We start from the raw sequence: 14,566 nt of genomic DNA, 5'->3' as shown, positions 1-14,566 counted from the left end.
CTGGGACACCATGTCATCCGGACTAAAGAGGACAAAGACAACCCAAGTTGTTATCAGCACTCAGTTCAGAAGCCTGCATCTCTGATGGTATGGGGTTGCATGAGTGCGTGTGGCATGGGCAGCTTACACATCTGGAAAGGCACCATCAATGCTGAAAGGTATATCCAAGTTCTAGAACAACATATGCTCCCATCCAGATGTCGTCTCTTTCAGGGAAGACCTTGCATTTTCCAACATGACAATGCCAGACCATATACTGCATCAATTACAATATCATGGCTGCGTAGAAGAAGGATCCGGGTACTGAAATGGCCAGCCTGCAGTCCAGATCTTTCACCCATAGAAACATTTGGTGCATCATAAAGAGGAAGATGCGGCAAAGAAGACCTAAGACAGTTGAGCAACTAGAAGCCTGTATTAGACAAGAATGGGACAACATTACTATTCCTAAACTTGAGCAACTTGTCTCCTCAGTCCCCAGACGTTTGCAGACTGTTATAAAAAAGAAGAGGGGATGCCACACAGTGGTAAACATGGCCTTGTCCCAACTTTTTTTAGATGTGTTGATGCCATGAAATTTAAAATCAACTTATTTTTCCCTTAAAATTATACATTTTCTCAGTTTAAACATTTGATATGTCATCTATGTTGTATTCTGAATAAAATATTGAAATTTGAAACTTCCACATCATTGCATTCTGTTTTTATTCACAATTTGTATAGTGTCCCAACTTTTTTCTGATTTGGGGTTGTATATAGAACATATATTTTTTTAACGGTTGCGAAGTAAATTCAAATTCAAATGTAGTATCTACTCTGCAGAATGCGATTTCGGACGCAGCACTAGTGTTATCCAATTCACGTGAAAAGAGTCTTGAATCAATTCCTTAACAACAAACAATTCTTATGAACCAGTTCTTTTAAATGAACAAATTGATTAAAAAAGAATGACTCTCATGAACCTGTTATATTTTAATGAATTGATCAAAAAGACTGTTAATAGGATTTCACGGCATGCGTTTGCAGTTTCGTGGACCAGTGAAGACAAAGCAAAAAAAAAATTAAAGAAAACAAGGTGCTATTTATTGTCTTTTTATTATTTCACTGCACGCAGTCTTTCTCTCTCATTTTAAATTCAGACTGCATACTCACAACTCAATTCTTTTGTGCTGTAGATTCAGTAGCAGCACAGTAAACACTGTCAGAGTATTTACAATCTTTTCACATTGGCAAAAGCACATAGGCATTCAAGAAATATTAAAGTCATGTCAAGTCAAGTCACCTTCATTTATATAGCGCTTTTATATAGTACAATATAGATTGTTTCAAAGCAGCTTTTCAGTGATAATATGAAATTAAAGTAACTGATTGTTTTGGCTTTACAGTAGCTCTAGAATAAAGTTATTGTCCAGCTAAAGTTAGTTTTGATTGATTCATTTCCGTTGCAAAGATCATTAGTTGTTAACTTAGGGGCTGCTTACACGACACCATTCTAACAGATGGTTAGAAAGTCGTAAAAGTCGTAAGAAAGACGGTTAAAGTCATAAAAGTCATTTGGTTCCATTAATGCTCCGAGGAAGAACTAACCCTTGCAGCATGTACTGTGCAGGCTTTAAGGGTTAGTTCATCCAAAAATGAAACTTATCCCACAATTTACTCACCCTCAAGCCATCCTAGGTGTATATGACTTTCTTCTTTCAGCCAAACACAATCCTAAAAAAAAATCCTGGCTCTTCCGAGCTTTATAATGGGAGTGAATGGTACCCTAGATTTTGAAGCCTAAAAAAGCACACCATCCATCATAAATTAAAGTAATCCAAAACTAGTTCCGGTAGAAGAGTGACCTCTGACCCACCGCATGACGTATTGACGAACGTGGAAGCACAGAGGATAGACCAAAACAAAACACAGGTCACGAATTAGACGAGAATTGTTGGAGGATTTCGATAGAAGAGAAAAGGAGCTTGATTTTGTTGCCCAGCCCTATTTGTTTGAACCGTCTACTCTCACTTAAGCTTACGCTACTCCTACATCATGTCATGCGTCGGGTCAGAGGTCACTCTTCTGCCAGAACTAGACTTGCATAAGGTCGTTACCAAAAGCCAGTGATTATAGTTTATAAAGTTGTAATTATGCATATTTTTCTTACAAAAACCCATCGCTTTGCTTCAGAAGGCCTTTATTAACCCACTTTATGAACCGTATGGATTACTTTTATGATGGATGGATGCACTTTTTTGGGCTACCATGCACTCCCATTATAAAGCTTGGAAGAGCCAGGTTATTTTTTAATATACTGTAACTCTGATTGTGTTTGGCTGAAAGAAGAAAGTCAGATACACCTAGGATGGCTTGAGGGTGAGTAAATTATGGGATAATTTAAAATTTTGGTTGAACTAACCCTTCAACAGATAATGGTTTTGACTTGCAAAACACTTTTCACACAGAAGATCAAGTCAAACCAGCATGAATACTTTTATTATGGACAGATGAATGTGAATGTATATACAGTGGTATGGAAGCATAATTGATTATATGTGTGTGTACAGGACAGGTCAGTTTCTTAAGAGACAGGAATGAGTGAAAGGTCTGATTCATTATGCCTTATGTGCAGTGCCTCAATAGAAAACATATGTGAGACCTTCCAATACCCTTCCTAAGCAATCCACTTATTAATTTTCACTCTGCCTCACTCTCTTTCTGTTACTTCATCTCTCTTTCCATCTCACACCTCATCCTATTTCTCTGCCTCAAATTCCTGTCTCCTTAGCAACTGCTTGGTAACACTGGGCCGCTAAGACCCTACGGGCATTCCAAGAGAGTGCAGACAGTACTAAACATGGTTGCTTTCAAAGTTGTGTTTCACAGTCTGGCTTTAAGGTCAGTCGAACATGTTTGTGCCGTTGAGTCTGCTTGATACCATCTAATTTTCAATATTAAATTAGATAATCTCTCAAGTGACATGGAAGAAAGCAGATTTAGTCCTTTTATTGAACTTGAGTGTTACCTTCAAGCAAAGCTCAGCTGTCTGTGAGTTCTTGATGATGAACTGACTTTTCAAAGAGACTTATACAATATAATTTGGAATATTTCACTGACATGCGTACACAAAGCTAGTGTAATGGTTATGTTTGGTTTTATTGTCATTGTGTTTGATTTTCCCTGTCTGCCTACCAGTCTGTGTTCCTAGTTAGTCTTCTTGGTTATTAAGCTCTACACCTGTTCTATTTTATGCTGATTACTCTGTGTATTTAAACCCTTAGTTCTGTCTGTTCATGGTTCTGTGTTGTTTGTAGTTAACGTGTTGTTGTCATATTTCCTGAGCTGTACGATTAGTAATGCAAACCGTTTGTTTACAGCTATAGCAGAATCAATTTTTTTAACTGATACTCCAAAAATAGCTGATAAAAGCAATCTTTTTTTTAATACTATCTCAACATTAAGAGTTGAGAAAGCATTTGTATTATTATTTTTACAGGTTAGTTCTTAAAGGTTATTTTATCACCACATTAGCTATATTTAAATGATTTAATTTGGAAAAACCCTTAGTAGTACTTTGCATTCAGATCAGGCTGCAGTAGGTTTATGCAAACTTTTTATAATGGATTTTCATGTTTTAATATAGTAAGTATTGGCTTGAAGAGTGAAATACTAAAATATAAACAAATAAGGCATCTTAAAAATTACAGCCAAATAAATAATGACGCATGGCTCAAAGTTTACAAAACTACAAATTTTGATGTAACTGTCATTCAACAAAGCCGAAAAAAATCCACCCTTATGCCATGAAAGTATATACCCTACTAAATCAAATGTATTTTTTTACTCAATATCATCTTTCCCTAAAATGATGGCTTTCTAACAAATTATTTTGCCAACCAATGTCCAGGCTCACAGCAGGAACAAGTGAGGAAGGGCATGACAATGGCACAAAACTGGCAGCACATGATGGAACGTATACGTTATGCCTAGTCACCGCAGTCATAAATCTTGCATTACACCTACCTTGACACTTCTCCTTTTCATCTCTTTTTTATTTGTTTTTTTATTTAATAAAAGCCTCTCACCACTGATGCCACAGTGTCTGTCTTCACTCACCTGAAGACAGCTCTGGCCAAACAACAAGACCTCTTGCTCGCTGCTCTAACACATTGCATCGCAAACAGGAGAACAGAAGCCAGAATGATCCATTTCCTCTTCATTTTATCAGTCAGCGTCTCCAGAGCAGCGGCTTTAGACAGTATAAGCACCTTTAGTTCAATACTAAAGCCTCTCGCCTTCAAATAGCTTAGTGAAAAAGGCACACCTGAGATGAATTTCTCACATTAAGGTAGCCATGCATGGGTCATGAACAAAGAAAGGGCCACAATTTTAACACTCCATAGCTGTACAAATTATTGATAGAACACTATATCTGCTAGGCAGAGCTGAAGTCATAGACTATAGCATAGACAATTTAACAGAAGTTATAGTTTCCCATTTGTTTTTTCTTATACTTTTCTAAACAATATGGTTTGGGATTTTTGTCAAGCGGGTGATAAAATACGTCAAAAATTCATATAAATTTACTTTGAAGGAGGGATTCGCATCATATTTGGGATATGCCTGAGTGCTTTTAATTTTGGCCGACAAGCAACCACTCAGCAACATGCTAAAACAACAACATATCACCTTAGCAGTCACAGAGCAACAACCTGGCAATCACCTACACCCTAGCACTTTTTTTTATTTTGTGTATTAATATAGAATAAATAATATTAATAATAAAAAATACATTTTAAAATAATTGTAATTCTTTATTACAGCAACATCTCACTTGAAACTGTATAAAAAATATTTTAATCATTTAAAAAAAAATAATAATCATTTTAAAAGAATTTTATTTATTAAAGTATTTATTTATTATTCATAAATAATTTATGCTATTTTAAAGGTTCCTAATTTAGTTTTGGGGGTCTGGAGACCATCGGCAAAGCAGATTTTTAGATGGAACTGAAGATCCCCACGGAGGGGTAGGCGGAGCCAGTGACCACCATGGCAGAGCAGGCAAAGCTGAAGACAACCAATGCATAGCAGAAGACCACCACGACGGAGCAGGCGGGACTGCAGATCACTTCAGGGGAGCTGACAAGAATGAAGAACTTAGAAATGCCTCTCTGGCCGAGACAAAATAATGGCCTTCGTGGCCATAACAGGGCAGGCAAGGAGTTCTAGGATGACCTTCATGGTCGTAACAGGACAGGCAGAGAGTTCTAGCGTGACCTCCTTGGTCATGTCAGGGCAGACCGAGTGTTCATAGGCGACCTCCGTCGTCATGTCGAAGCAAAGAAAGAGTTCATGAGCGGACGCACCAACATCAGTGGTGGGGCCGCCACATTGGAAGCAATCTCTACACTTTGAAACAGTCCTTGTTGCTCTGGGTGTGGTGGCCATGATGACTGAGGACTCTGGCATGGATATCATAACGATTGAAGACTCTGGTGTGGTGGACAACGTCTGAAGATCCCCACGGAGGACTAGGCAATGCTGGTGACCACCACGGCAGAGCAGGTAGAGCTGAAGACAACCAATGCATAGCAGAAGACCACCACAACGGAGCAGACCATGATGACTGAGGACTCTGGCATGACGGCCATGATGGCTGGAGATTCTGGCATGGATGCCATGACGATTGAAAACTCTCGCATGGGGGCCATGATGGCTGGAGACTCAGGAGGGGTAGCCATGATGATTGAAGACTCTGGTGTGGCGGCCATGACAGCTAGAGACTCTGGTGGGGTAGCCATGACGATTGAAGACTCTGGTGTGACCACCGGAATGGGAAGCGCTGAGAGCACTGGACTAGCGATCACCAGACTTGCTCACTCAAGGACCACATGCAGGACTTTCTGGACATTGCTAATTTCACTGACCTCCCGTATTTTGCTTTCATTGATTTGGCAGTTTGATACGCTCTCCTGATTCGAAAGAAAAGATTCGTAAAGGTTTCGAAGCGTGTTTCGAAAGCGCCCATCTCTAATATTCACTAATTATTTGCAAAGTCTTGTTAGTATCATGCTGCATTTCCTCTCTTGTCTCCTGTGTTATGGTTCTGACCTTCTGCTGCTTTCTTGTATTTTGGACTCTGTTATTGTTTGGATTGTCTTCCCTGTTGTTTTGACCCTGTAAGGCTAGAAGCTTACACTGCTATTTTGAACCAATAATCAGAACAAAAAGCTGATTTTTATCTTATTTATTTTAGAGTTATTTATCTGACTCCAATATAATTAATCTGTTGTTGTTATTCTTTAACCTCTTATTCTTTAAAGGTAAAAGTCTCAGAACTGATAGCAAAACGTAGGATTTAGCTTGAACGCTCAGATAACGAAAGTTATTACTTAGCTTTCAACATTAACAGTGGTAAAAGATTCTCAAAGTCTTTAAAGCAGGCAAAGTTAAGTTACATGTTTAAAGTGGTCCTATTATTCCCTTTTACAAAGTCTTGATTTTGTTTTTGGGGTTTACTAGAATGTTTTCATGCTTGATCGTTTAAAAAAAATCTTCTTTTTTTTTTTTTTTACAATATTACAGCAACAATACAACAATATTTGTTTGCAATTAAGCCCCTCCTTCCGAAATACGAAATGTGCTGTGATTTGTTAGCTGGCCCAGTGTGTTGTGATTGGCACCGTTTCACCCCTTCATAACCGCAAGCTCTACTCAGATGTAAATATTAACAATTGCATCAATTTCAAACCAATTCGAGGCCGATTCAGACCCTGACAATGTTAATGAACAAGAGAATAGTGCTGAACGGACTTTGCAAGCACGGATTTCACAGGACGTGTCAGAGTGGTATGTTTTGTTTTTCATTTTCTTATAGATACAATGTTTTACACCATTTAATCATATTTGTTGGGAAACTATGGTAATACAAACATTAATCGATCACAAAATCATGGCTAATTTTCCTAAGGGGCGGTGAACAGTCTTACAAAAGCAAGAGCTTGCAAAAGCCACAGAAAACAAAACATCTATACTGTAATGTTAGTTAGCAGGCTAGTGGAGGCAAAGCTTTACCCATTCATTTACATCATAGCTATCATAGCAACAGAAGTTCTGACAGTAACTTGAAACTATTTCATGGAAATGTATATATACTTTCACCTCCGGGCTTTTGCAGGCGAGAGCGGGACAAAACATGAATGTTGGGGGTGAAAGAATGAAAAAGCATAATGGGGGAACTTTAAATTAATTTTTATTTCAGCAATTCTAACTTGCTACTAATACTTTCTATATATAAACTGGACAACCACATTCTGCAAATTAATCTTTGCCCTTTGACCTCAAGCGTTGCCTTGTTGCTCCTAAATATTTTTTCTCTCTTTAAGTCTCTTTCCCGAGCATCAAGCCTTTTTTTTTGTCTCCTGGTATTCTACTGGCAGGCCAGTTCAGAGACATGACTTGATTGGCTGTTGCCATGGAGACCAGAATGGTAGCAGGGAGGGCCTGTTTCCCTCTGCCTAGGTGGATGAGGTGAAGAACCCAGTGTGTAAATGTGTGTGTGTATGAGAGAGGCTGAGAGAATAAGAGCAAAAGAGAGCGGGAGAGGGGCATAATGAGGCTATGTTTGTAAGCTTATCGCCGTTATTCAACAGTATGAGTGAAAGCATGTGTGTTAGGCTGCCTGGAAATGTGGTCAGGTGTGTGATTGTAGAGATTGCAGTGTGCATTTTAATTGAGCAATATCTAAATTTTAAAGAGAATGCATCTGCACCCCATGTGACCTGAATGAGAGGTTTTCCCGAGTGCAAAATGCATAAGTGTTTTTGTGTGGGTGGCAGCTGTAGCTGAGCAAGGCTCTGTGCCTGATTGCTCATTTAAAGCACTATGCAGCTCTCCTCTCGCTCTATCTATCTCTCTTTCTCTCACCCAGACACACAAATGCACACACATTTACACAGACACACACTAGTCAACCCAACCCAGCACGAACTGACAAGATAAGTACCAGAGCACATCAGTTCTCTCCCTGTCGTCTCTCAGGAAGATACAGTGCATTTAATTAATAAAGCTATCATGGGCTTGTCAAAATGACTTACGATTAACCTGTGATAATTATGATGTTCTTTAGCTTGGCACTCTGCTGACATGCCAAGGCGCAACACACACCGTCACAGTCTCTTTCTTCACATGCCTCATATGCACAATCTTCAGAATCGTCAGCAACTCGTCAGCTGCCAGCAACTGGCAAAGCCACAGTGCTGTCAGCGTACGGGTTCACTCCACCTGCACGTTACTAGATGCCGTAGGTGCCAACAGGAAGCACTAGTTGGCGCCGTGGTCTAGTGATTAGCATGTGCTCCAAATGGTTTGAGCTGCGGTGCCCATGTGGGAGATACAGTTTTGAATCATATTTCAACACCCTCTGGCAAAATCCTATCCACCTTGGCTCCCAAAGTGAGTTCATTGGCTTTTATTTGTTACCGTTTAGGAAAATACATATAACATATTCATTATTGTTAACATGTACACAATATTGAAACCTAAAACCAAAAAATTCAAAACGTGCCCAAATTAATCATATCAAAATGTTGAATTTTGTGTAGCTCTACCATTCAAAGCAAGTTTTTTTTTTTTTATAAATAATCTAAATAATCATGTGCCATTCCAATTATTTGTCACAAAGCTGCAGATGGCAGATTATGATATTACAGTTTAAATTATGACAGTATTAAATACAACTTGTGTTCGCTACTATCTGTGACAACAGATACACTGCAAAATGATTTGCTGAAAGACATTCTTAAATGATGTTGTAAAACCAGAATGTCTGTTCACCAATATACCATACTGCCTATTCAAAATGTTCAATCGACAACAGAAAGCTTACACACACAGAAAGGCAACATTATATACAATGTATGTTCAATATATGAATTATATCATCCACTCTCAAGTACTGTTCAATTATGAGGCAATTAATGCAATCAGTTACAACAGGAAGATGCGGCAGACATTTTTGATTAGGCATGGCTACCCCGTGGGGTCCAAGAGGAAAAGGAGTCAGTAAAACCAACCTGCTTTGCTTCCTGATCCTGTTCCCTATCATGTTCTAGTGTTTATCCACTTTGATTTCCAATAAGATACATGCAGAGTATGGGAAACCGAGGGCAGTTGTAACATACATTTCTTCCCAATCAAGCTAGAGTGATTGTAAATGTCACAACATTATAAATTTGAAATGAGTGTGATTTAATTTCAAGTATTCGGCTGGATACGGTTATTCATTTTTCAATTATATTACTATTTTGAGGCCTGATTGTATTTGAGAAGCTCTAAACATTTTCATTTACTGTTGGCACACATATAGATAGTTTAGTCACCCAAAGATGTAATTGTCATTCTTAGCAGTTATTTTACTCTCCATTATAGTATTTAAGCCGGCTTCATGTTCCAGGCTTTGGCTTCTTAGTACTTACTGAGAGCAGGGCTCTAACTGTATCCCGTGGAGAGGAGGACAGGAAGTAAAAAACAAAAAATAGTTTGCTGAGGGTAAGGTACATTAACTGTACGTTCTCTTTGAAAAAAGGCCAAAGGAAAAAGGGGAAAGGGGTCATTGAAAAGAAAGGTCAAAGTATCAAGCATGAAAGGAAAATTGGTGATACAGTGCTGCAAGCAAAGCAAAAAAAAAAAAAAGATTAGATTTCTGATTCTAATTTGCCCTTAAAAATGAAAGGATCGACTGGTGAGTGAGTCAGTTTCTCTTTAAAATCTGTTGTGCCCTAAGAAAAAGAACTATCGACTGTATTACAATAGTGGCAGTATTTATTAAGGTTTTGTTTATCATCACCTCACTTTGACAAATACACCAGATCTTTCTCAGCCACAGGAAAAACAAACGTGGAGTGTGGGATTAGATTTTGTGGCTGCCAGATGGTGAATTAATTTTAAGTTCTGGTTCTTGAAACGCAACATCACAAGTCCCCTGTGTAGCTTTCACTTATTTTCAAAGAACAAGGAAAATGTGGTTGTCCAAATCAAAATGTAACTCATTATTTTAATATAAATCATAAAATTGAGCATGGATTAAATAACAAAGCAGGTTTTCTAAGACTTTACACTCTTCAAAAAACAAACCGCACAATAAACATCACGTTCACTTTGTTTGAAATGTGTCGAACCAAATTCAACAAGACACTTGCAAATAACAGCACTGATGAACAAAAACAAGGTGAAAATGCTGATTTCTCCACGAGGAATGTGTAAACACACTGGCGTGCATAAATGAGCTGAATGTTGTTGGTTACAAGGGTGTTGTACAGAGATAATTTGTGGTTCATTGGTGGCTATATTGAGATGTAACATCTTCCTAATTATCTCCACTGAGAGTCCATGTTTAATTGGAGTCCTGTGGCATGAGGACACGCATGCATGCACATCAAAAACTTGCATTTACATAAAACAGTTCAACATAAACATAATAAGAGAGTGTGATTAGAAGCCTCACATCTGAAATTGCACTTCATCACAAGGAAGCTGCAAATTGGAATCAAAGGAATTGCTCATGAGCAGTTTCTTTCTCCTGTTGGTATAGTTTGATCCCACATTGTTGCTCAGGTGCTCCATAAACTAGGGCATAACTTCCCGCCCTCTCTATTCCTCTGGACAAACACAAAAAGCAGTGATTGAGTTCAAAAAGTAGAAAGTCACGCAACCGCTTTGTATTGCACTGTGGTTTCAGTCTGACTCTGGATTTCAAACAGTGAAACAATAGTTCTTCTAAACCAGGGATGTCCAAAATGTCCTGGAGGGCCACTGTCCTGCAGAGTTTAGCTTTTTCCTCAACACACCTGCCTGGAAAGCTCTAGCAAAGCCACTTAAAAGAAAGCCTGCAACCTTAGCCGAAAAAAGCGGAATGCCTCACTGTTAGACTTTTCAAGGTTTTTTACAGTAACTTACTGGCAACACTGTTCCAAAAATTTGGAATAAAAAAGCACGAAGGAATGGTGCCAGTCAGAAAGGCCGTTATGTCAAATACAGTAGTATACTGATGCAATGGGAATCACAGTTATTTACTGTAAAGAGAAATAGCAGTATAATACTGCGTGATTTAAAGTAAATAACTGTAGAAATTACAGAAAACAGTGCTGCTAATGCTGTGGTATGCAGGGAAAGAGACTAGTGTTTTATTTTATTTTATGGATGTTAATGGAGGAGAGGCTTCACTACACTGAATAAACCGCTTTTGTGAGGAAATAGCTTTTCATTTAATTAATTGACAGTCTACTGGCTAATCTTCAACATGTTTGCTCTTAAACATTCATTTTGGATTTATCTATTGTTCACACCAACAAAACTGCTTTTTTATAAGAGAAGTCACAGATAATTGCACGACAGGTGCACTTCTCATTTGTTTCTATGGTATCCACTAACAGTGATTGACTGTCGCACAGCTCTGAACAAAATTCAATGACGTCAAGGCTGTAATGTGATTGGTTATCAAGACACACCTGGTAGTTAGCTGTTATGCTTTTTCTAATGTAAAGCCACGGACCCTCGTATCTCCCAAAAAATAAGACCATCTCTGGTTCTAGTATGCTTAGTAAGACCTTGATTAGCTTGTTCATGTGTGTTTAATTGGGGATGGAGCTGAACTCTGCAGGACAGCAGCCCTCCAGGAGCAGGATTGGACACCCCTGTTCTAAATATTCTATCATTGTTTCACAAACCCTGATGTTGTTCTACTGTGGAATACAGGATGTTCTGAGTGTTCTTTTCCATAAAATGAGAGTTTATGGACTGAAATTTAGATCTTTAAAAAAAAATGGATGGATGGATGCATTAAATTAATCAAAAGTGACAGTAAAGACATTTATAATGTTACAAAAAAATGATCATGGTTTCCACAAAAAATTAATCAGCACAATTGTTTTCAACATTGATAATTATAAGAAATGTTTCTTGATCACCAAATCAGAATATTTGAATTAGGACTATGTGACTCATAGACTGGAGGAAAGACTGCTTAAATTTCAGCTTTTCCCATCACATGAATAAATTACACTTTAAAATATATTAAAATAGAAAACAGTTATTTTGAATTGTAATAATATTTCACAATATTACAGACTTTGCAGTATTTTTAATCAAATAAATGCATCCACAAGATACTTTTTTTTCAAAAACATAAAAAAAACTTACTGACTCCAACTTTTGAATGTAATATATATTAAAGTTTTAAGTTTCATATAAAGTTTCATAAACTTAAAAACACAAACAATGCAACAAACAGACAAGTTGATCAGTATATCTTCTAAAATGATGCTCTCAAAATCTGGTCTGGTTAATGAAGAACCCCCATGAAAGGTAAAAATGCATTCCAGTCAATATGGACTACTAAAACTGAGCAGTGTTTTGTGTATTTGTGCAGGTGTGCACGTACACAAATAGTTTCGCTCTGGCTCAGTGACTGAGCCCATAGAGATTATGATGTATGCTCAGGTGTGTACACGCATGCATTATTTGTCTATGTTTTATAGTACGTATTCATCCCTCCAAGCTCGAGAGACTGATGTAATCGTGATGAGAGGCAGCTCTCGTAGAATACGTGAGGGGTGCTGTGGGCAGATCCCTAGTGCTAGGGAACTACATCAATAACCACACAACATTCACCACAAATGTGTTCTCAACCAGTGACAGCCAGTCCCTGCAGTTTCCTACAAGCCCCCACAATCCCTTTCTATTTTCTCACATCAGCTCTCTCACTCTTTCTCTGCAATCTAGGCCAGTGAAATGTGCTTATAATGCAACTGACTCATTATGAAATGGATGTAGCATTATGCACATTGCTCATGTCACTATATAGGCAAGCAAACACACACACATTTTGTACTGTAGTAATTTAGAAATATTGAACAGATATGAGTCATTAAAGGGGTCATGACGTGGATTTTTTATTTTAATATGTTCCTTGAGGTTCAAGGGGCGGCTCCTTCAAGGCTTGTCAATAAACGGCCACTGATGCGACAGGCTAATGTCAATGCATAGGAAACAGTATTAACACCCACTCGCTTTGGTACGTGAGTAAGTATTTTGAAAAGATTATCCATCTAAAACTGTAATTTATAGACAAAACATTATGAAATCGTATGCTTAAGATCCAGTAAGTAAACGATTTGGATATTGGGGAACCTGTGACATCACACTGGCAATGCAAAATACAGTACAGCTGCATCATGTCAACAAAAGTTTCTTTGCGAACTCTCCATTACAATGTGCCTTGTTTGCAGAACAATCTGCTGTCAAATTCTCTGAACAAACATATAATCCTTCCAGGATGCCAGTAAAATAAACCATCCACTTGTTTCCAACACTGGGATCCTTCTGAAGTCTGTACAGAGATGCAAACAAGCTGTTTAAACGGGATGCATCAAAGCAAACATTCCTTTACATTCCTTTTTACTCTTCCATTTGCCCTCTTTTCGGCAGACTCAAGCACGTGGAGTAAAGTGAACGGGCATCTGTATACTATATCCAGTTTAGACAGAGTCATCCGCTTTAGGCAAGTGTAAAGAGTTAGTTCACCCAAAAATTACATCCGTAAGACTCGAACCGTAAGTTCATCTTCGGAACACAAATTAAGATATTTTTGATGAAATCCGAAATGAGAGAGTAATTATTGACAGAATTTTAATTTCTGTGAACTATTCTTTTAAGCGACCGAATGGCAGTGGGCGATGCAATGTATGTAAAACTATTCATCGATGTTTTGGCAAGCAAATGCATTGCCAGTGTGATGTCACAATTCCCCCAATATCCAAATGAGCCATTTTTGGAGCTTGCTTAAATATTTGTTTATAATGAGGATGTTTTAAGCTCTGAAAGCAATAAGTCAAATAATCAGGCAAATATGATTTCTCATGTCATGACCCCTTTAAAGAGCAGCTTTAGTGACTTTTCCTAAAGATTTCACATTTGTTCACATTCACATTTTTGTTGGCAAGCTCAGTCTTATGAAAAAGATTCCCACATGAGCCCTTTGTTTGCTTTAAAGGGTTAGTTCACCCAAAAATGAAAATTATGTCAGTAATTACTCACCCTCATGTTGTTCCAACCCCGTAAGACTTTCGTTCATCTTCGGAACACAAATTAAGATATTTTTGATGAAATCTGAGAGCTGGATCACTGCTCCACAGGCTTATGGACACTATAACATGCTGGCCCAGAAAATGTATTACGTGCAACACAGACGCGCTACGCTATTCCACTACGTGAAAAGACTCGAGGCCCAGAGAGAAGGAAATGAAAAGTGGAATAAAGTCGTTATTTTTGTTTGTTTTTGCGCACAAAAAGTATTCTCGTCGCTTTATAAACTTAAGATTGAGCCACTGGAGTCATTTGGATTATATTAACGATGTCTTTAATACATTTTCTGGGCCAGCATGTTATAGTGTCCATAAGCCTGTGGAGGAGTGATCCAGCTCTCAGATTTCATCAAAAATATCTTAATTTGTGTTCCGAAGATGAACGAAAGTCTTACGGGGTTGGAACAACATGAGGGTGAGTAACTACTGACATAATTTTC

Source organism: Scardinius erythrophthalmus (genome assembly GCF_964197995.2).
Source record: "Scardinius erythrophthalmus genome assembly, chromosome: 10".
Lineage (NCBI taxonomy): Eukaryota > Metazoa > Chordata > Actinopteri > Cypriniformes > Leuciscidae > Scardinius > Scardinius erythrophthalmus.
This window is presented reverse-complemented; position numbering follows the sequence as displayed.